Raw genomic sequence first — 24,609 nt, forward strand, 5'->3', positions numbered from 1 at the left:
TGACTGAAGTGACTTAGCAGCAGCAGCAGCAGATAAACATTTCAAAAGGTAATAACATTCAAAAGAACTGAGAAAATATTATAAATAAAAGAAACACTCCCTCATTTTTCTATACCTCAACACATCCCCCTACCTGTCTCAGAATCCTAGAAAGCTATTACTCTGGAGTCTCATTCTCCTGCTTGGGCTTTAGCAAAACCAATACAATATTGTAAAGTAAAATAAATAAAACTGAAAAAAAATAGTAAATAAAATGTTTTCACTCAAAGGCATCTTATGAAGGCACTTGGATAGACTTAGTTACCAAATTATTTTTGGCTTATTTTATTGTAGCAAACACTCAAGAATGCACTTGATTCTTACAGGGTCCTTCAAATGAATGCTAATGTCTCTTTTTACTAAATAAGCCACTTTCAGCAATTCAATCACCAGCAAACTATAATAGAGCTATGTGAAAGTTTTCAAATATCTTCTAACCAGAGAAGAGTTCTTTGGCTTAATTATTTTAAAAAAAAATCATCTGTATGTCTTTACATACAGCAACTTTCCATTACTTTTAGTATTCACAACCAGTTTATGTACTTAGATATAAGGTGTGTGTATTTGTGTGTGAGTTTGTGCTCAGTTGTGTCTGACTCTTTGTGACCCCCTAGGCTGTAGCCTGCCAGTTCCTCTGTCCATGGAATTATCCAAGTAGGAATACTGGATTGGATTCCCTTTCCCTTCTCCAGGGGATCCTCCTGACTCAGGGATCAAACCTGCACTTCCTGCATCTCCTGCATTGGCAGGTATATTCTTCACAACTGTGCCATCTGGGAAGCAGATATAAAGTACAAAACATGTGTTTAAGGCACATGAATTTAAAGCTATCAGTAATTTTTTTTTGCTTTATTATGAATAAATTTTCAATAAAATTAACTTCTTTCTCCTTTTCTCTCTCTCTCTCATTTGTTCATTTACCCACTTGCTATATATCTCCTGGATAACAGTCCTTAAAATCAGGATGTTCATAATCCCACATTGAAGGAAATGATTTAGAAAACAGATGCAACAATGATCTGAAGCACAGGCTGGTGTGCGAATCAAGCTCAGAGCTTGCAGGAGAGACGGAAAATCCCTGGAGGAGGTAACTGGGTTGTAAACTGCAGCACTCCAACCCAGACGCACTGAGTTTCCTTAAATGACACGGTCTTGTCCACCTTACAGTCACTCTAACTGTCCAACCATCTGCACAAAATGCTTTCTCTGCTGACTTGCATCTCTCAGTTATACTTCCTACTTATGTCTTAGATACCAAACTAGTTGTGTTCATTTTCAGGAAGCAATTTTTAACTTTTTGCACTACATTTGAACAATATGCTTTGGGTTTATGTTGTCCAGTCTTTTTACACTATGGTGCAAATATAGTTAATTATAAATAACATCAATAATTATCTAACACCTATCACTTCTGTTAGAAAAGATTAATTTTTGTAAAAACTGCTAGATTTACTGCTAGAGGAAACAAAAACTTGGCAAACTAACAGTTCAGAACTTTTCCACAAATAGGGAGTCTTAAATATAAGTTCAAGACATAAAATGGAAGCATAGAGTATATAGGAAACAACACATTTTGGAATGACTTGAACATAATTAAAAAATACTTGTCGATTAAACCAAATGAATCAGAACAATTTTGATTTAAACCATAGTGTAAGAGTGGGAGAAAAACATATACCTACAACTTTACAATGGAACCACTTTCTATTTTTAAGTTTCTTCAGAGCCTCTTTCACATCCCTGTTTCTTAAGCTATAAATCAGGGGGTTTAATATGGGAATCACAAGGGTATAAAACAAGGAGGTCATATTGTCTTCGTCAAGAGAGTAGGATGAACTTGCCTGGAAACACACGAAGAGTAGAGTTCCCTGGGAAATTGCCACAGCAGTTAGGTGGGAGGTGCAGGTCGAGAAAGCCTTGAACCTCCCTTCAGCAGAGTGGATCTTTATCACTGCTAGGATGATGTAACAGTAAGACAGAAAAAGACCTGACAGCATAATCAGTTCAATGAAGCCAAAAATGATAAATATCACTACCTCATTGACCTGTGCATGTGAGCAAGATAGAGAAGGTAGAGGAGGAACATCACAGAAGAAATGATTAATCTCATTTGACTCACAGAAATGGACATGGAATATTAATATGTATACCTGTGGTGGATTCATTTTGATATATGGCAAAACCAACACAATATTGTAAAGTTAAAAAATAAAAGAAAAAAAGTTAATATTGCATTAATTAAAGCATCCACAATGCTGATCATGTAAATCGCAACCACGAGCAGGGAGCACACCCTGCTGGACATGCTGACCGCATAGAGCAAGGGGCTGCTGACGGCCTAGTACCAGTCATAGGCCATCACTGCCAGCAGGAGACACTCAGAATCTACAATGGTACAGGAGATCAATGACCGCAGAGCACAGCCATAAAAGGGGATTGATTTGTTCTTGGCAAAGAGGTCTATCAACATCTTGGGTCCAAATGCTGTGGAATAGCAGAGGTCACTGAAGGAGAGGTGACCGAGGAAAAAGTACATTGGAATGTGAAGATGGGAGTCCATTTTTATTAAAATGATCACCCCAAGATTTGCAACAAGAATAATGAGATAAACAACCAGAAAAGTGGTGTCACTTTGATTCTAGGGTCATTACTATTTCCCAAGAGAATAAATTCATTCAAGGAAGAGCAATTTTCTCCATCCATTCATCTTTATTCTAAAAGGCTCCAGAAATCATAAAAAAAAAAAGAGTGAGAACAAAGGTTTAACTTTTCTTGACATTTGGAAAAAAGAAAAGATTTATTACACTGCATTATATTTTTATATCCTTTATCCTCATAACATAGCTTAGAGATGTCTCATTGTATGTTGTTGACAAAAATTGAAGTGTCTAGGATAGTATTTTGACAGTTTGATCCATAATTTGGATGTCATCTGTGAGGTATGTGAATTGTGTGAAACTTCATTGCTTTATCTCAGCAGTCAATCATGAGATTAGAGATCACTACAGGTTAATATGATATGAAAGCAACACCCAAATTAAAGAGACAAACTGGAATATACAACCTTGTATTTATAAGATAAATATCCAGTTGAGCATAAAAGTGGTTATACTTCTTGAGTTATTTAAGAATCATATGCCAGAAACCAACACAACATTGTAAAGCAATTATCTTCCAATGAAAAATAAAACTTAAAAAGGAATCATAATTTGCTGAAGATTGTGTATTAAACTCACACAATGAGCATATCTTGGAATTTAAAATGAACAATATGATATTACTATTCTTGGTATCAGATCAGATCAGTCACTCAGTCATGTCCGACTCTTTGCAACCCCATGAATCACAGCACGACAGGCCTCCCTGTCCATCACCAACTCCCGGAGTTCACTCAGACTCATGTCCATCAAGTCCGTGATGCCATCCAGCCATCTCATCCTCTGTCATCCCCTTCTCCTCCTGCTCCCAATCCATTCCAGCATCAGAGTCTTTTCCAATGAGTCAACTCTTTGCATGAGGTGGCCAAAATACTGGAGTTTCAGCTTTAGCATCATTCCTTCCAAAGAAATCCCAGGGCTGATCTCCTTCAGAATGGACTGGTTGGATCTCCTTGCAGTCCAAGGGACTCTCAAGAGTCTTCTCCAACACCACAGTTCAAAAGCATCAATTCTTCAGCACTCAGTCTTCTTCACAGTCCAACTCTCACATCCATACATGACCACAGGAAAAACCATAGCCTTGACTGGACGAAACTTTGTTGGCAAAGTAATGTCTCTGCTTTTGAATATGCTGTCTAGGTTGGTCATAACTTTCCTTCCAAGGAGTAAGCATCTTTTAATTTCATGGCTGCAGTCACCATCTGTAGTGATTTTGGAGCCCAGAAAAATAAAGTCAGCCACTGTTTCCACTGTTTCCCCATCTATTTCCCATGAAGTGATGGGACAGGATGCCATGATCTTTGTTTTCTGAATGTTGAGCTTTAAGCCAACTTTTTCACTCTCCACTTTCACTTTCATCAAGAGGCTTTTGAGTTCCTCTTCACTTTCTGCCATAAGGCTGGTGTCATCTGCATATCTGAGGTTATTGATATTTCTCCCAGCAATCTTGATTCCAACTTGTGTTTCTCCCAGTCCAGCATTTCTCATGGTGTACTCTGCATATAAGTTAAATAAACAGGGTGACAATATACAGCCTTGACGTACTCCTTTTCCTATTTGGAACCAGTCTGTTGTTCCATGTCCAGTTCTAACTGTTGCTTCCTGATCTGAATACAAATTTCTCAAGAGGCAGGTCAGGTGTTCTGGTATTCCCATCTCTTTCAGAATTTTCCGCAGTTTATTGTGATGCACACAGTCAAAGGATTTGGCATAGTCAATAAAGCAGAAATAGATGTTTTTCTGGAACTCTCTTGCTTTTTCCATGATCCAGTGGATGTTGGCAATTTGATCTCTGGTTCCTCTGCCTTTTCTAAAACCAGCTTCAACATCAGGAAGTTCACAGTTCACATATTGCTGAAGCCTGGCTTGGAGAATTTTGAGCATTACTTTACTAGCGTGTGAGATGAGTGCAATTGTGCAGTAGTTTGAGCATTCTTTGGCATTGCCTTTCTTTGGGATTGGAATGAAAACTGACCTTTTCCAGTCCTGTGGCCACTGCTGAGTTTTCCAAATTTGCTGGCATATTGAGTGCAGCGCTTTCACAGCATCATCTTTCAGGATTTGGAATAGCTCAACTGGAATTCCATTACCTCCACTAGCTTTGTTCGTAGTGATGCTTTCTAAGGCCCACTTGACTTCACATTCCAGGATGTCTGGTTCTAAATATATTTATTTACAAAAAATTATGGTTAAATTTGTGTATTATATATATACATATATATATATATATATATATATATATATACACATATATATATATATATATATATATATAAAATCCTAATTTGTAGATTTTCTTTGGCTTCTTTTGTGAATTTCCTTTCCTTTTATTTATTTCCTTTTAAAAATGGGGATGATACATTGAGTGTGCTGGACAACTTGACAGGTTTTAATTTAAGTAGTTTTATGCCTTATGCTTTTCATCATATCTCATGAATAATGGTCTATCTCAAGGCCAAAATTTTTTGAATGTTTATATATGTAGATGTAACTTCTATACCTCTAATACTTTTGTATTAATGTTTGTGTATAGTGTGTGGTAGTGATTCAAGCACATATTTTTGCATATAGATATCCAACAATTGAAAACTGGAAAAGGTCAGTTTTCATTCCAATCCCAAAGAAAGGCAATGCCAAAGAATGCTCAAACTACCACACAATTGCACTCATTTCACACACTAGTAAAGAAATGCTCAAAATTCTCCAAGCCAGGCTTCAGCAATATGTGAGCTGTGAACTTCCAGATGTTCAAGATGGTTTTTTTTTTTTAAACTTTACATAATTGTATTAGTTTTGCCAAATATCAAAATGAATCTGCCACAGGTATACATGTGTTTTAGAAAAGGTAGAGGAACCAGAGATCAAATTGCCAACATCTGCTGGATCATGGAAAAAGCAAGAGAGTTCCAGAATAACATCTATTTCTGCTTTATTGACTACGCAAACACCTTTGACTGTGTGGATCACAATAAACTGTGGAAAATTCTGAAAGAGATGGGAATACCAGACCACCTGACCTGCCTCTTGAGAAACCTGTATGCAGGTCAGGAAGCAACAGTTAGAACTGGACATGGAACAACAGACTGGTTCCAAATAGGAAAAGGAGTACGTCAAGGCTCTATATTGTCACCCTGCTTATTTAACTTATGTACAGAGTACATCATGAGAAACGGTGGGCTGGAGGAAGCACAAGCTGGAATCAAGACTGCTCGGAGAAATATCAATAACCTCAGATATGCAGAGGACACCAGCCTTATGGCAGAAAGTGAAGAAGAACTAAAGAGCCTCTTGATGAAAGTGAAAGAGGAGAGAGGATAAGTTGGCTTAAAGCTCAACATTCAGAAAACTAAGATCATGGCATCTGGCCCCATCACTTCATGGCAAATAGATGGGGAAACAGTGGAAACAGTGGCTGACTTTATTTTTCTGGGCTCCAAAATCTCTGCAGATGGTGATTGCAGCCATGAAATTAGAAGACACTTACTCCTTGAAAGGAAGGTTATGACCAACCTAGACAGCTTATTAAAAAGCAGAGACATTACTTTGCCAACAAAGGTCCATCTAGTCAAGGCTATAGGTTTTCCAGTAGTCATGTATGGATCTGAGAGTTAGACTATAAAGAAAGCTGAGCACCGAAGAATTGATGCTTTTGAACTGTAGTGTTGGAGAAAACTCTTGAGAGTCCTTTGGACTACAAGGAGATCCAACCAGTCCATCCTAAAGCAGATCAGTTTTGGTGTTCATTGGAAGGACTGATGTTAAAGCTGAAACTCCAATATTTTGGCCATGTGATGCTGAGAGCTGACTCATTTGAAAAGACCCTGATTCTGGGAAAGATTGAGAGCAGGAGAAGAAGGGGATGACAGAGGATGAGATGGTTAGATGGCATCAATGACACAATGGACATGGGTCTGGGTGGACTCCCAGAGTTGGTGATGGACAGGGAGGCCTGGCGTGCTGCGGTTCTTGGGGTTGCAAAAAGTTGGACATGACTGAGTGACTGAACTGAGCTGATCCAATTGATCAAGCATTTGTTCAGAAAACTATTCTTCTTTTTTTTTTTTTTTCATCTTTCCTGTTATTTTATTTTTATTTATTTTTTAAATATAAATTTATTTTAATTGGAGGTTAATTACTTTACAATATTGTATTGATTTTGCCATGCATCAACATGAATCTGCCATGGGTATACACGTGTTCCCCATCCTGAACCCCCCTCCCACCTCCCTCCCCATACCATCCCTCTGGGTCATCCCAGTGCACCAGCCCCAAGCATCCTGTATCCTGCATCAAATCTGGACTGGTGATTCATTTCATATATGATATTATACATGTTTCAATGCCATTCTACAAATAATCCCACCCTCTCCCTCTCCCACAGAGTCCAAAAGACTGTTCTATACATCTGTGTCTCTTTTGCTGTCTTGAATACAGGGTTATTGTTACCATCTTTCTAAATTCCATATATATGCGTTAGTATACTGTATTGGTGTTTTTCTTTCTGGCTTACTTCACTCTGTATAATAGGCTCCAGTTTCATCCACCTCATTAGAACTGATTCAAATGTATTTCTTTTTAATGGCTGAGTAATACTCCATTGTGTATATATACCACAGCTTTCTTATCTATTCTTCTGCTGATGGACATCTATGTTGCTTCCATGTCCTGGCTATTATAAACAGTGCTGCGATGAACATTGGGGTACATATGTCTCTTTCAATTCTGGTTTCCTCAGTGTGTATGCCTAGTAGTGGGATTGCTGGGTCATAAGGCAGTTCTGTTTCCAGTTTTTTAAGGAATCTCCACACTGTTCTCCATAGTGGCTGTACTAGTTTGCATTGCCACCAACAGTGTAAGAGGGTTCCCTTTTCTCCACACCCTCTCTAGCATTTATTGCTTGTAGACTTTTGGATAGCAGTCATTCTGACTGGCGTGAAATGGTACCTCATTGTGGTTTTTATTTGCATTCCTCTGATAATGAGTGATGTTGAGCATCTTTTCATGTGTTTGTTAGCCATCTGTATGTCTTCTTTGGAGAAGTGTCTGTTTAGTTCTTTGGCCCATTTTTTGATTGGGTCGTTTATTTTTCTGGAATTGAGCTGCAGGAGTTGCTTGTATATTTTTGAGATTAGTCTTTTGTCAGTTGCTTTATTTGCTATTATTTTCTCCTATCCCAAAGGCTTTCACCTTGCTTATAGTTTCCTTTGTTGTGCAGAAGCTTTTAATTTTAATTAGGTCCCATTTGTTTATTTTTGCTTTTATTTCCAATATTCTGGGAGGTGGGTCATAGAAGATCCTGCTGTGATTTATGTTGGAGAGTGTTTTGCCTATGTTCTCCTCTCTGAGTTTTATAGTTTCTGGTCTTATGTTTAAATCTTTAATCCATTTTAAGTTAATTTGGTTTATGATGTTAGAAAGTGTTCAAGTTTCATTCTTTTACAAGTGGTTGACAGGTTTTCGCAGCACCACTTGTTAAAGAGATTGTCTTTTCTCCATTGTATATTCTTGCCTCCTTTGTTAAAGATAAGGTGTCCATAGGTGTGTGGATTTATCTCTGGGCTTCCTATTTTGTTCCACTGATCTAGATTTCTGTCTTTGTGCCAGTACCATACTGTCTTGATGACTGTGGCTTTGTTGTGGAGCCTGAATTCAGGCAGGTTGATTCCTCCAGTTCCATTCTTCTTTCTCAAGATTGCTTTGGCTATTCGAGGTTTTTTGTATTTCCATACTGTTGGGAGGCACAGTGCTAAATAGCCTTGAAGGAGAAAGTCCATGGGAAAATGGCGAAGGGCCAGAAGTACCCAAGCATTGTGATTGCTGAAGAACATTTCCTGCCATTGGCTATGCTCGGCACCTAGATTTAACAATTAAACATTAAAGATGTTGCTTGAGAAAATGGGTCATAGATAAATACATGGGTCATTAAGAATGTGCTGTTCCTTGAAGTATCTTTTACTGATTATATCCTAGTCTTGTAGTTTTCTGCTGGCTGTATGCTCTAAGCTCTTTGTTCCTTGCTCCTATAAAAAGGCTTGACTGCAGAAATAAACTTGTCAGTCCTTGCAGAGACTGTCCAAGTGTTGTTCTTTCAGGTTCACCGTTTCCAAGTCCTGGAGACATATATCCAACAAGTGGCGCCATGAACAGGGACTTAAAGAAAGGCTGAACAAAGCGGCGAGCCCTGCAGAAAGAGGTAAGCAGGATGGGACAACATAGCAGTACGATTCCTTTCATTTCTGTAATGCATCACTTTCTGAAACAAAATGGTATTAATGTTTCAAGAGATCAGTTCAATGACTGCTATCATATTTTACTGGAACATAATCTGTGGTTCCCAGAGGAGGGGACGCTCGATCTAGACATATGGAAAAGGGTTAAGAATAATGTTTTGCGAGCATATCAGCAAGGAGTCCGTATTCCCCCTCAGTGGTGGGTTACATGGTCACTCATACGGGCTGTCATAGAACAAATTGAAGGGCATAATGTTGATTTGGAAGTAGAAACTGTTCGGTCTTTACATGAATATGAGCTTAAGGAACAAGATATGCAAGGTGCTTTGAAATATAAGAATGTTATGCTTAATCAGACACAATCCCTGGAAAAACAGCTTGGAGACGTATGTATACAGGATGTGTCAAAACTGAAGCCACTTAGAGCAGAGGTCATTTCATTCAACGGACAGCCCAAACCTGAGGTTTTTCCTTCTGCTTCGTTTGTAACAGCAGTTGCTAACTTTGCTCGTACTAATCATTTCACTCCTCCTCGGGAGATGCCTGCTTGCACTTTTGCTTTCCCAATACAGTTTGATCAGCCTGCCCAAGGCCAGAGTGCTTGGGCTGGTCTAGATTTTGGTAAGTTGTCCAGCTTTAAGAAAGCACACACTCTGTATGGACCTACTTCTCCTTACTGTGTAGAATTCCTCAGAGGATGGGCCGATCATTGGATGCCATATGATTTTTTTCAAGTAGCAAAGATGGTTCTAAATCCTCAACAATTACTTCAGTGGCAAATGTGAGTTAATGATGAGGCCCGACAAATGATGATTGACCAGCAATCTCGTGGTAACCCTGCCAATTTAACCTATGATATACTCACTGGAATGGGAGACATGGCCAATATGACTGTGCAATTAGATAATATTACCCCTCAGATGTTGCATTTCATTAGAGAAATTTCTTGCAGAGCATGGGCAAAGGTTGATAATGTTAACTCTGATGGTTCATTTGTCAAGATTACCCAGGGACATGAGGAGAAATATGCCCAATTTATAGGAAAATTAAAGGATGCCATCAAAAAATCTATCAGAGATGAAACCTTACAAAATATTATTTTAAAACAACTTGCCTTTGAAAATGCTAATGAGGAATGTCGATCCATGCTTAGACCAATTCGAGAAACCGGTTCTCTTATGGAATATTTGAAAGCTTGTAGAGATATCGGATCTATGTCCCATAGAGCAAAATTAGCAGCACTAGAAACTTTTAGTGTGCAAAAGGCTGCCAGTGCTAAATGCTTTAACTGCAGGAAGGCCGGCCATATGAAAAAACAATGCTGCATGCCAGTGCAAACAACTAAAAATAATCTTACTTCTAATAAAAAAAGGTCCCCGGGAGTTTGCCCAAAATGTAAAAGGGGATTCCATTGGTTGAATGAGTGTTGTTCCAAATTTGATAAGGATGGAAATGCATTGACACCAGAGGCACAACAAAAACAACAGGGAAACTAATAAAGGGGCTATCCTCTAGCCCCACTACAAAAGGAGGACCCAACATTACGACACTGCAAGCAGCTACATCTAAGAGTGCTTGCATTGATATACCTAGTCCTTATGATATGGAATTAATAGAATTATACAATCCTCATAAAATCCCCACTGGATATTATGGTCCAATCCCACCTGGAACAGTTGGACTAATTTTGGGATGTAGCAGCTGTACAATGAAAGGTTTAATAGTATTGACTGGAGTTGTGGATGAAGATTATGAAGGAGAGATACATGTCATGGTGAATGTCGTAGAATTAAGAAATGTATATCTACAAAAAGGGGAACACTTTGCACTATTATTACTTTTGCCATATGTCAAACCAATGAGAGCATCTGATAAAATTAGGCAGGGAGGTTTTGGTAGCACCAACCTTACCACCGCACTATCTACCTTATTAAAGGAACATCAAAAGCCTATGCTTACTCTAAAGATACGGGGAAAAAAAATTCACAGGTATGTTGGATACAGGAGCCAACATTTCCATTATTAGAACTGAAGAATGACCCCTTGAAGGGGTAAGACTGTGGCTCCTTCCAGACTGTTAGGGGTAGGAGAGGCTGATGCTACACGAACTTTCATCAGTGCATCCTATTTACAAGCTTATGGTCCTGATCAAATTGTAGTTTACATCAAACCATATATTACCAGTATCCCTATTAATTTGTGGGGAAGGGATTTTCTTGAACAAATGAAAGCCATGATCTCTCTAAATGAGCCTTTTTGATGGTGGCCATTGAGTTAACACCGCTGCCTCTGATTGGGAATCTGATGCCCCAGTATGGACACCTCAATGGCCCCTGACTAAAGAAAAGTTGGCAGCTCTCACACAATTAGTAAATGAGCAATTACATAAAAATTATATAGAGCCTTCATTTTCCCCATGGAATTCTCCTGTTTTTGTAATAAAAAAGAAATCAGGAAAATGGCAAATATTGATAGATTTAAGAAATGTTAATAATACTATGATTCCTATGGGGCCCTTACAACATGAATTGCCCTCCCCTTCCATGGTGCCAAAAGGATGGCCTGTAATTATTATTGACTTACAAGGCTGCTTTTTTACTATAACTTTGCATCCTAAAGATAGAAAACGTTTTGCTTTTTCAGTTCCCTCTGTAAATCACATGGCTCCTGTTAAAAGATTTCAATGGAAGGTTTTACCTCAGGGGATGATGATCAACTCTCCTACCATTTGCCAATATCTCATATATGTTTTATTACAACCTAGTAGAGATAAATATCCTACTGCCTTCATAATTCATTATATGATGACATACTCCTTTCCATGGAATCTGAACTTTGTTTACAACAGTTATATGACAAAGTCACCACCACTCTTCAAAATCATGGCCTACTTGTTGCACCAGAAAAATTCAATTGAAAGCACCCTTTAATTACCTAGGACATGTTATGGAAGAGTCTAAGATAAAAGCTCAAAAAACTCAAATCTCTATGCATTCTCTACACACATTAAATGATTTTCAAAAATTGATAGGAGATATTAATTGGCTTTGGTCATCTATTGGCATTCCACCTATGCATTACAAAATTTATTTAAAATTTTAGAGGGACCTCCTGACCCTAATAGTCCTAGACAGCTAACAAAAAAGCAAAAGAAGAATTAAAATTTGTTGAAAAACACATTCAACAATTTTTCTCAACTTAGCTGGACCATACCCAACTGATCTATTTATATATATTCCCCACCAAACATTCACCTACTGCAATCATAGCTCAAAACAGCCCAATAGAATGGGTATATCTACATACTAAGCAGTCAAAGAAAATTGTATCATACATTGAGAAAATAGGACAGCTAATTGCATCAGGAAGGAGCCATGTACAAACCTTAACTGGATTTAATCCATATGCAATACATGTCCCTTTGACAAAAAAGGAATTACAAATTGCCTTACAGTATAACATGACCATGCAAATAGCATTAAGTGACTTTCAGAACATTATCTCATTTCATTTGCCGAAAGGAAAATTATGGGACACCCTACAATTTACTCAATTTATAGTAACTAATATCATTGCCTCCCAGCCTATTTCAAATGCACCTACCTACTTCATTGATGGCAACAAGAAAGGCATAGCTGGGATTGGCGGCCCTGATATCAAAGAGAAATTACCCACTACCTATTCTTCAGTACAAAGAGTTGAATTGTATGCTTTATATGCTCTTTTGTCTCTTCAACCATCATCCTTCAATGTCTATACTGATTCCAAATACCTTGCTTCCCTTTTCTCCAATTTTGTTACTGCCTTTTTATACAACCTAGATGAAGAATTATATATTCTCTTTTCAAAGACTCAAGCCTTAATTCCATCACGTACAGAACCTTTCTTCATTGCACATATACGTGCTCATTCAGGTTTACCTGGCCCCCTGGCAGCAGGGAATGATGCTGTTGATAAGTTCATAGCTCCTATCTTTACATCTGCTATGGACGAACATGCTAATCTTCATACCAATGCTAAAAGATTGCATTCTAAATACCATATTCCCCTCACTGAAGTGAGACATATCATTAAATCCTGTGATGTCTGCACTCCTCTGCACTTACGTACCACAGTTTCAGGAGTTAATCCTCATGGGCAACAGCCTAACTCCCTTTGGCAATCTGACTTCACTCATTGCTCCTTGGGAAAGTTTTCTTTGCTTTTTGTCTCAGTTGATACATTTTCAGGTTTTATATGGGCAGTGCCTGTCTCTTCAGAATCCAGCAAACACGCCATTTCTGCACTTTTACTCACCTTCACTGTTATGGGAATACCTTCGGTCTTAAAAACAGATAATGGGCCTGCATTTACCTCTCGTTTCGTTCATTTCTAGTGGAATGGAATATAACACACATCAGGGGCTACCCTATAATCCCCAGGATCAAACAATTATCGAAAGAACCCATCATACTCTTGAAACTCATCTGTTAAAACAGAAAGGGGGAATATGGAAGAGGAGATACACTTCTTATCCTATGAACCCTCAATTGTTATTATCTTTAACTCTTTATACCTTAAATTTTTAAAATTTACTAAAAGATAGTTCTGATACTCATGCAGACAGACATTTTGCGGAGGAAAACAGTAAGAAACCGTTAGAAGCCAACACACCAATATGGTATAAGCAGTTTAATCAATGGTTGCCAGGAATCTTAAGACTCCTAGGCAGAGGTTACAGTCTTGTCATTGCAGATGGAGAAGAAATCTGGGTTCCACTCCCCCATGTCCATTACTAAGAAGGACCCCAAGACCAGACTCCCCAAACAGGTGATGCAGCTGACATGAAGGGTCTCATCAATGACCATAGAGAAGCCGAAGAGAAAACGTCAGTGTCTGAACCCCTACCATAGGACCTGAGCAATGGCATGTGTGGAAGATTCCTGCTGCATTGGCGCACTTTGCCAATGTGTATGGGACTGTGAAAGCCTTGAAAACCTCAAAACTATACCTTTTTATACAATAGTACAGGTTATATCCAATCTTGTGTGCACCTCCCATGCATGTTTATTGTAGGTAACTTTGATATAGATCTTTCTGCTAAGATTGTTAACTGTACAGCATGTGCCTTGTATACATGTTTAAACCATATTATTTCATATCATTATGTCAACATTGCAATAGTCAAGCAAAGATCTGATTTGTGGCTTCCTGTTAACCTAACAGAACGATGGACCAACTCTGTATTTCTCTCAGTTTTGCTCAAATATGGCTTAAGGAAGTCAAGGCGCATAATAGGATGGATTATTGCTGGCATTCTTAGTCTAATATCTATTGTTACAGTAGGAACCCTATCTGGTATGGCACTACACAATTCTATACAGATGTCTCTACTCAAGACTCCATGCCTCCTATGACGGAATCCAACTAACAGCTGTGATGCTTAAACTAAAAACAAAAGGAGGATATGTTGGGAGGCACAGTGCTAAATAGCCTTGAAGGAGAAAGTCCGTGGGAAAATGGCGAAGGGCCAGAAGTACCCAAGCATTGCGATTGCTGAAGAACATTTCCTGCCTTTGGCTATGCTCATTTAACAATTAAACATTAAAGACGTTGCTTGAGAAAATGGATCATAGATAAATACATGGGTCGTTAAGAATGTGCTGTTCCTTGAAGTATCTTTTACTAATTATATCCTAGCCTTGTACGTGTTCTGCTGGCTGTATGCTCTAAGCTCTTTGTTCCTTGCTCCTATAAAAAGGCTTGACTGCAGAAATAAACTTGTCAGTCCTTGCAGAGACTGTCCAAGTGTTGTTCTTTCAGGTTCGCCATTTCCAAGTCCCGGAGACATATCTCCAACACATACAAATTGTGAAATTATTTTTTCTAGCTCTGTGAAAAATACCCTTGGTAGCTTGATAGGGATTGAAGTGATTCTATAGATTGCTTTGGGTAGTATACTCATTTTCACTATATTGATTCTTCCGATCCATGAACATGGTATATTTCTCCATCTATTAGTGTCCTCTTTGATTTCTTTCACCAGTGTTTTATAGTTTTCTATATAAAGGTCTTTAGTTTCTTTAGGTAGATATATTCCTAAGTATTTTATTCTTTTTGTTGCAATGGTGAATGAAATTGATTCCTTAATTTCTCTTTTTATTTTCTCATTATTAGTGTATAGGAATACAAGGGGTTTTTGTGTGCTGATTTTATATCCTGCAACTTTATTATATTCATTGATTAGTTTTAGTACTTTTCTGGTGGAGTCTTTAGGGTTTTCTATGTAGAGGATCATGTCATCTGCAAACAGTGAGGGTTTTATTTCTTCTTTTCCAATTTGGAATCCTTTTATTTCTTTTTCTGCTCTGATTGCTGTGGCCAAAATTTCCAAAACTATGTTGAATAGTAGTGGTGAAAGTGGGCATCCTTGTCTTGTTCCTGGCTTTAGGGGAAATGCTTTCAATTTCTCACCATTGAGGATAATGTTTGTCATATATAGCTTTTATTATATCGAAGTATGTTCCTTCTATTCCTGCTTTCTGGAGAGGGTTTTTTTTTTTTTTATCATAAATGGATGTTGAATTTTGTCAAAGGCTTTCTCTGCATCTATTGAGATAATCATATGGCTTTTATTTTTCAATTTTGTTAATGTGGTGTATTACATTGATTGATTTGTTGATATTGAAAAATCCATGCATCCCTGGGATAAAGCCCACTTGGTCATGGTGTATGATCTTTTTAATGTGTTGTTGGATTCTGATTGCTAGAATTTTGTTAAGGATTTTTTCATCTATGTTCATCAATGATATTGCCTATAGTTTTCTTTTTTGTGTGTGTGGCATCTTTGTCAGGTTTTGGTATGAGGGTGATAGTGGTCTCGTAGAATGAGTTTGGAAGTTTACCTTCCTCTGCAATTTTCTGGAAGAGTTTGAGCAGGATAGGTGTTAGCTCTTCTCTAAATTTTTGGTAGAATTCAGCTGTGAAGCCATCTGGACCTGAGCTTATGTTTGCTGGAAGATTTCTGGTTACAGTTTCAATTTCTGTGTTTGTGATGGGTCTGTTAAGATTTTCTATTTCTTCCTGGTTCAGTTTTGAAAACTTGTATTTTTCTAAGAATTTGTCCATTTCTTCCACGTTGTCCATTTTATTGACATATAATTGTTGATGGTAGTCTCTTATGATCCTTTGTATTTCTGTGTTGTCTGTTGTGATCTCTCCATTTTCATTTCTAATTTTATTGATTTGATTTTTCTCCCTTTGTTTCTTGATGAGTCTGGCTAATGGTTTGTTAATTTTATTTATCCTTTCAAAGAACTCTCTTTTGTCTTTGTTGATTTTTGCTATGGTCTTTTTTTGTTTCTTTTGCATTTATTTCTGCCTTGATTTTTAAGATTTCTTTCCTTCTACTAACCCTGGGGTTCTTCATTTCTTCCTTTTCTAGTTGCTTTAGGTGTAGAGTTAGGTTATTTATTTGACTTGTTTCTTGAGGTATGCCTGTATTGCTATGAACCTTCCCCTTAGCACTGCTTTTACAGTGTCCCATAGGTTTTGGGTTGTTGTGTTTTCATTTTCATTCATTTCCATGCATATTTTGATTTCTTTTTTGATTTCTTCTGTGATTTGTTGGTTATTCAGCAGCGTGTTGTTCAGTTTCCATATGTTGGAATTTTTAATAGTTTGTCTCCTGTAATTTACATCTAATCTTACTGTATTGTGGTCAGAAAAGATGCTTGGAGTAATTTCAATTTTATTTGAATTTACCAAGGCTAGATTTATGGCCCAGGATGTGATCTATCTTGGAGAAGGTTGCATGTGCACTTGAGAAAAAAGGTGAAATTCATTGTTTTGGGGTGAACTGTCCTATAGATATCAATTAGTTCTAACTGGTCTATTGTATCATTTAAAGTTTGTGCTTCCTTGTTAATTTTCTGTTTAGTTGATCTATCCATAGGTGTGAGTGGGGTATTAAAGTCTCCCACTTCTATTGTGTTACTGTTAATTTCTCCTTTCATACTTGTTAGCATTTGTCTTACATATTTTGGTGCTCCTATGTTGGGTGCATATGTATTTATAATTGTTATATCTTCTTCTTGGATTGATCCTCTGATCATTATGTCATGTCCTTCTCTGTCTCTTTTCACAGGCTTTGTTTTAAAGTCTATTTTATCTGATATGAGTATTGCTACTCCTGCTTTCTTTTGGTCTCTATTTGAGTGGAATATCTTTTTCCAGCCCTTCACTTTCAGTCTGTATGTGTCCCCTGTTTTGAGGTGGGTCTCTTGTAGACAAAATATATAGGGGTCTTGTTTTTGTATCCATTCAGCCAGTCTTTGTCTTTTGGTTGGGGCATTCAACCCATTTACATTTAAGGTAATTATTGATAAGTATGATCCCGTTGCCATTTACTTTATTGTTTTGGGTTCAAGTTTATACACCCTTGTTGTGTTTCCTTTCCAGAGAAGATCCTTTAGCATCTGTTGGAGAGCTGGTTTGGTGGTGCTGAATTCTCTTTTGAGAATTCAAATACAAACTTTTGCTTGTCTGTAAAGCTTTTGATTTCAGCACGCTTTCTCAGGCAGATGTTGACCGTCCAGAACCCCAGGAAGTCTTAGTTTGCAAAGAAGCCTGATTGCAGGCTTAGTTATGGTAACTTAGTTATAAGATTTCCTTTAAGCATTGTACCACAATGTATTTGCTAATCAGTAAAACTTTATTTTTAGAGAGGTTTTAGGTTCATGACTAAATTGAGATTAAAGTACAGAGATCCCATATACCTCCTGCCCCACAATGGAACACTATCCCCCTCAGAGGGATACACTTGTTAAAATCAAAGAAATGGAAATGTACAATGATGCATTGCTATCACCCCAATTTTATAGTTTACATTAGGGTTCACTCTAAGTACTGTATATTTTGAGGATTTTGACATATACATTGATAAGATTCAAAATTATAGAAACAAGCTGGAGAATTTCATTGCCTTAAATATCCTTGGTGCTCCACCTATTCATCCTTCTCACTTCCCTAATCCTTTACATTCATTTATACTTTTTCTGTCTCCATAGTTTTGCCTTTTTCAGAATGTCATGTAGTTGAAATTATATAGAGGTAGCTCTTTCAGTCCAGTTTCTTTCATTTGGTAATATGCATTCAAGTTTCCTGAATATTTTTTCACCGTTTAATAGCTCATTTATTTTTAACTCTGAATTATATTCTGTTGTCTGGATGTACTACGATTTATTTATCTATTTATGTCCTATCGAGGGACATCTCAGTTGCTTTCAAGATTTGGTAATCATGAGTAAAGCTGCTATAAACATCCATGTGCAGCAAAACTGCTTTTTTTCATGTGTGTGTGTGAATCTGTTTATAGGCCACGTTTTGTCTTTTTTACCAGTTTCTGTTTTGTTTTGTCTTGTTATTCCGCCCACCCCCCTTCATTTTAACAGCTCAGTTGGTAAAGAATCTGCCTGCAAAGCAGGAGACCCCAGTTTGATTCCTGGGTTGGGAAGATCTCCTGGAGAAGGGATAGGCTATGCATTCCAGTATTCTTGGGCTTCCCTTGTGGGTCAGCTGGTAAAGAATCCCACCTGCAGTTCAGGAGACCTGGGTTCAATCCCTGGGTTGGGAAGATCCCCTGGAGACGTGAGAGGCTACCCACTCCAGCATTCTGGCCTGTAAAATTCCATGGACTGTATAGTCCATGGGGTCCCAAAGAGTTGGACACAACTTAGCGACTTGTACTTTCATTTTAACAGGAGTGGACTTTGATTCTGGATACAATGACTAGCCACTTATAAATTTAGGAAAATAATTTTATTAAACAACTCCTTAATTAATATTGGAAATGGTATCAAATTCAGGTCATTATGTGGAAAGCAAGTAAATTTGTTTACAGTGATCTGAATTATTGATTCTATCTTTGTATCATTATTGTTTTCTATAGGGCACCAAGAGAGTTGACTCACAGGAACCACATTAAAATAGTTACTACTCTAAATATCTCTTTGCTGCACAACTTGTTCCTTAAAGGTGTGCTTCCTTTGAAAACAAAGTTTGATACTAAATTTTTTCGAAGTATTTTTAATCTCTGCATTTCTTAGAGTATAGATTAAGGGATTGAACATGGAGCCAATGATGGTGTGAAGTGAAGTGAAGTGAAGTGAAGTGAAGTCGCTCAGTCGTGTCCAACTCTTTGCGACTTCGTGGACTCCTCCATCCATGGGATTTTCCAGGCAAGAATACTGGAGTGGGTTGCCATTTCCTTCTCCAGGGGGACTTTCCGACCCAGGAATCAAACCCGGGTCTCCTGCATTGTAGGCAGACGCTTTACCGTCTGAGCCACAAAGTGAAGTGAAATCACTCAGTCGTGTCCGACTCTTTGCAACACCATGGACTGTAGCCTATCAGGCTCCTCCGTCCATGGGATTTTCCAGACAAGAGTGCTGGAGTGGATTGCCATTTCCTTCTCCAAGGGATCTTCCAACCCAGGAATCAAACCCAGGTTTCCTGCATTGCGGGCAGACACTTTACCATCTGAGCCACCAGGGAAGTCTGTTTGAGCCACAAGTGAAGCCAAATAAGCAAATATCTTATCCTCAGGGAAAGTAGTGGGAGGTCTAAGATAGATAAAGATAACAAGTACAAAAAATTAGATGACCACAGTGATATGAGACCCACAGGTAGAGAGGGCGTTGTGTCTTCCCTCGGTTGAACGAGTATTTAAAGTGAAAAATATAATGTCATAAGAAACAAACAAGAGAGCAAATGTAACTAAGGCAACCATTCCTGAAAAGTCAGTCACAAGCACACCAGGGATATAGGTGTCAGTACATGCAATTTTTAACAATGGAAAAGTATCACAGAAATAGTGATCGATTTCATTAGGACCACAGAAAGGGAAGTCAATTGCCATTTTAAAAAAAAAAATGAAAGGAATGGACAGCTCCACCAGCCCAAGCAGCTAACAGAAGAAGATTGCATCTTGTTCTGTTCATGATAATCACATAACGGAGAGGCTTGCAGATGGGAACATAGTGATCAAAAGCCATGGCAGTAAGAATAAAGATCTCAGTACCTCCAAAAAAGTGCACGATAAGGACCTGTACCATGCAATCACCACAGGAAATAGTCTTTCTCTCTACTAGCAGATCTCCAATTAATTTGGGTGTAATGTTGGAGGTATAGCAGAGGTCTATGAGGGATAAGTGGCTGAGGAAATAGTACATTGGTTAGTTAAAAAGAGGACTGCATTGAATGGAGAAGAGGACCAGAAGGTTTCCCACCAACAGGACAAAATAACAGAATAAGAAAAACACAAAGCAAAATATTTGTATGTTCTTGTTATATGAAAGTCCCAGAAGAATGAATTCTGATATGTTTCTCTGGTTTTCCATTTGAGTTTAGTATAGGTTATACACAAATAACTTATGTTTTAGAAAAAAAGAAAACATATGTTTGGGTGAATATGAGCAGAATAATATAAAATTTACCAAAAATACATTTACATGAATAAAACTTTAATATTAATTATTGATTTAGTAAATGTTTTTTTTATTTATTTTAATTGGAGGCAAATTAGTTTACAATATTGTATTGGTTTTTGCATACATCAACATGAATCCACCATGGGTGTACACGTGTTCCCACTCCTGAACCCCCCTCCCACCTCCTTCCCCATACCATCCCTCTGGGTCATCCCAGTGCACTAGCCCCAAGCATCCTGTATCCTGCATCAAACCTGGACTGATGATTCATTTCTTATATGATATTATACATGTTTCAATGCCATTCTCTCAAATCATCCCCCCACCCCACAGAGTCCAAAAGACTATTCTATACATGTGTCTCTTTTGCTGTCTCGCATACAGGGTTATCATTACCATCTTTCTAAATTCCATATATATGCATTAGTATACTGTATTGGTGTTTTTCTTTCAGGCTTACTTCACTCTGTATAATCGTCTCCAGTTTCATCCACCTCATTAGAACTGATTCAAATGTATTCTTTTTAATGGCTGAGTAATACTCCATAGTAAATGTTTTTAATCTCTCTTACTTTATAATCTATTGCAAAACAATTTATAATGAAAATGGTTATATAATTTACTCAATTACTTATAAAATTTTAAAATATTTAAACATTATTTTGAAAATAAAAGAGTTAATTTCTGTAATAAAATATTTTACAAAACAAAGAAGGCTAATTGACCCAAGGCAAGAAAATATTCTTTTGTATATTTTTCAATTTTTGTGGCCATATACATGAAGGCAACTTTCCTTCTTTTAAAATTATCTAACCAAATTCCCTGAATTATCTGGGATGAATCACAAAGAAACAAAAGTTTGTTTAAAATCCCAGCTTGAACTGCTGAACATTAATTTAAATGGAACATCTTAAGGTTTCCATGATGGCTCAAGTGGTAAAGAATCTGCCTCAAAGCAGGAGACACTGTTTTGATCCCTGGGTCTGGAAGATCCCCTAGAAGAGGGAATGGCAGCCACTCCAGTATTCTTGCCTGGAAAATCCCATGGACAGAGGAACGTGGAGGGCTACATCCCATAGCATCTCAAAGAGTTGGACACAAGTCAGAATGTACACATACTCTGTGATCAAACATAGTTAATTAGTCATGGTAAATCAATGTGATTGTTGTTACTTAAAAAGGTAAAGAACTTTTGAAAAATATACATTAAGATTCACATTACAATTTATATTTTATTTATACATTATGATTTAAATTGCAAAAAATCTACAAATTAATTTATTTCTCATATTTATGTTTCATGTGTTAAGACAATTAAAATATACGTACTGATATTGAAGTTTGTTTTGGATATTGGTGAAGAACAATAAATGTGAAGTTGCTCAAGTGTTTTTTGCTGGAAACTTAATGCAAAAAAAAAAACTACTGTTAGTAAAAGAGATGATATGACAACTTTTGGTCGAGTTATCTCTCAGTGGCATGTGTTGCGGTAAAGAATGAAATGTTTATAGATTTTCATCTTTTGAAACTAAGGGATAATCTTAATACATTATTTAATCAGTGTAAAATAAGTGCAAGATAGAACAAGTTCACTTCTAGGTGCTATTTTAACCACTGATGAGGAATTATTTGTCCACAGTGACTTTGCAAAAGCTAGCACACTTTTAGTGTTTGACAGTCATATCCAGGCCCCCAAATGTCTACTTAAAAGAAAAAAAAAAAAGCAAACAGAGAATGAATGTTTTTATAGCAAGTGCATGGTTTCATATTTAAGAACTGTCAAGTTGAGGGCTTCACAAAGTTATTATTGTTATTTATAGTCTCGGTGATGATTTTAGATGGCAAATAGTTAACAGGCATTTTAAATGGCCTGTATGACACCGATTCTATTTTAAACTATTCTTCAAAACTGCAATATCACAGAGGTTAAATTTTCTCATTATCCTACTTTGTTTTCACTCTCACTATAAAGCTTCCAGCCTGTTTTTCTGGAACTACCAGAACAAAATATCCATCACACAGTGTTCAGCAATTAGCATTAACTCAAAAGTATTTAAAAGGTTTTTGTGAGGGGGTCGCAGTACATTGATCTGTCTTCTACATAATTGCAATCGATACATAGATTGTTTTGTTTGTGAGGTTGAATAATACTGATATGTCAAATAAAAGCATTTATATAAAATTGATTCAAAGAAATGTATTATATGAGTAGACAAAAATAAATAAATAAATAAATTGGAGAGAAATAACTTCATTAACCTGAATCTCTGACTTTAGAAGAGACCTAGATAGTCAAAATAATTCCTCAGAATTGAAAAATAATACACTAAAATGAGAAAAGACAAAATCCCTGATTCTTTTTTAATCTAAGGTTAAACAGGAGAGTTGAGATGAATGGGGAAGAAGTTATCACAAAGAGCAGCAATGAAAATAATGAAATCTCAATTTGGAATCCTCATCTGAGCAGAAAGCAACATGCAAATATCTGGTTAATGAATGTCCAGTGTGTCTTTCTGAGTATTTTCACCTGTAAAAAGATACTATGTATTTAAAAGAAACACATTTAATCGATAACAGGTTAAAACAGCATTGTATCTTCTGAGCTATTATAATGTAATTAATGTTGTTGCTGCTGCTGTTGCTGCTAAGTCGCTTCAGTCATGTCCGACTCTGTGAAACCCCATAGACGGCAGCCCACCAGGTTCCCCTGTCCCTGGGATTCTCCAGGAAAGAACACTGGAGTGTTCTTAACAGAGGTAAAAGAAAATGTGAAAAGTCAGTCGAGGAGAAAATATTGTCATAAAACAACATTTTGAAAATGTGATAGTAAGGAAATCTATACAAAAACTGAAGACACAATGGATGAAATAAAAAATACCAGCCAACCAGTAAACAGATGGTTCAAGTAATGACAGAAAAGTTATGGGAAAGTTGAGGAATGCTAAATTAACTAACCAGTGTAATTATCAGGCTAATGGTTTAACATGTTTGAAAGTCCCATCTTATTTATCTTACAATTAAGACATTATTACCTAATTCAGAAATTTGATGAAAAATATAAAATACCCAGTGATATATATGGTTCATAACACACTTCTTTTTAGCACTCATTTTTGTTTGAGTAAGTAGTTAAGCAGTCAAAGAAACTATCATGCCTACATAAAAGTTCAACAAAAAGAAAAAAAATCCCACATAATTTTAACAAGAGCAATTACATAAGCATCAATTTCAACAATATGGTGATGAAGAAAATTTCAATTAGTTCGATGATAGGTTGGTTATTTTAAGGCAATTTTTAACACATGTCAATTGTCTGATTTTCCTTGCATCATGAAAAAATTATCCAAAATTACTTTATTTCTTCATTTGAAAATATCTTTGCTGTTCATTATGCTGTCAGTATAAGAGCAGGCACTCTCATATTTAACTTACATTCTCCAGAATATATTTAATTTTCTCTTGTTTTATTAAAACATTGCACGTTACAAACTTATTTTTATTGATCTACATAAAACTAGTCTATGTTAAAATGGCAGATACTTTGAAATGGAGAATTACCCATATTTATGGATATTCAAGCTGAAATTGGGATATTGGATATTCAAGCTGAAATCTTAATAGTAACATGGGAAAATGCATAGAAGTACACGATGAGGCATATTGCCAACTCGAGAATGCTTTAATTATGTTATTAAACAGAATTTTCCATTTAAATAATATATAATTACAACTAAAATATGCTATGACATTATTATAGTACTTAAATTATCACATGTTACAAGTAATAGATTTTAGAAAGAAATTATATCAAACAAATGTAAACAGCATATAATCAACCTAGCACATGGCTGGTGGGACACTACCCAAACCAGTGTCACAAACATCAGACCTGAGTGGCTGTCAGGTTAGTTTTAGGATGCATCAAGAAGAATTCCACCTCCAAATACTTATTCATCAATTTGTTCCTTGTATAAAAATCTGAAGTTAAATGCAAAGAATAAAAACCATTAATTCAAACATATCTCTCAAATATTTTGGAAACCAATACATCTTAAATCTTCCACAGGCTTACAAGGGAAGCAGGATTAAAATATTCACTAAAATTGTCAGGAATGAAAGCAGTGTATCTTTATCCCTCAGTAAATCATATTTAGGTCCTGGGTATCATCTATTTTATACCTATGCCTGAGGAAAATTTGGTTGGGAAGGACAGAA

The 24,609-nt window shown here is 36.8% G+C and overlaps 1 long non-coding RNA gene across 1 annotated transcript; it reads left to right on the forward strand.

Annotated features, from left to right (window-relative positions):
- The first annotated feature begins 6,976 nt into the window (after positions 1-6,976).
- LOC109566373 (uncharacterized) lies at positions 6,977-14,701 on the forward strand. The gene is made up of 2 exons (XR_011564656.1): positions 6,977-8,889; positions 13,661-14,701. It is a non-coding gene; the product is annotated as an uncharacterized lncRNA (long non-coding RNA).
- Positions 14,702-24,609: the final 9,908 nt, after the last annotated feature.

This window comes from Bos indicus, chromosome 3 (assembly GCF_029378745.1).
Source record: "Bos indicus isolate NIAB-ARS_2022 breed Sahiwal x Tharparkar chromosome 3, NIAB-ARS_B.indTharparkar_mat_pri_1.0, whole genome shotgun sequence".
Taxonomy (NCBI): Eukaryota; Metazoa; Chordata; class Mammalia; order Artiodactyla; family Bovidae; genus Bos; species Bos indicus.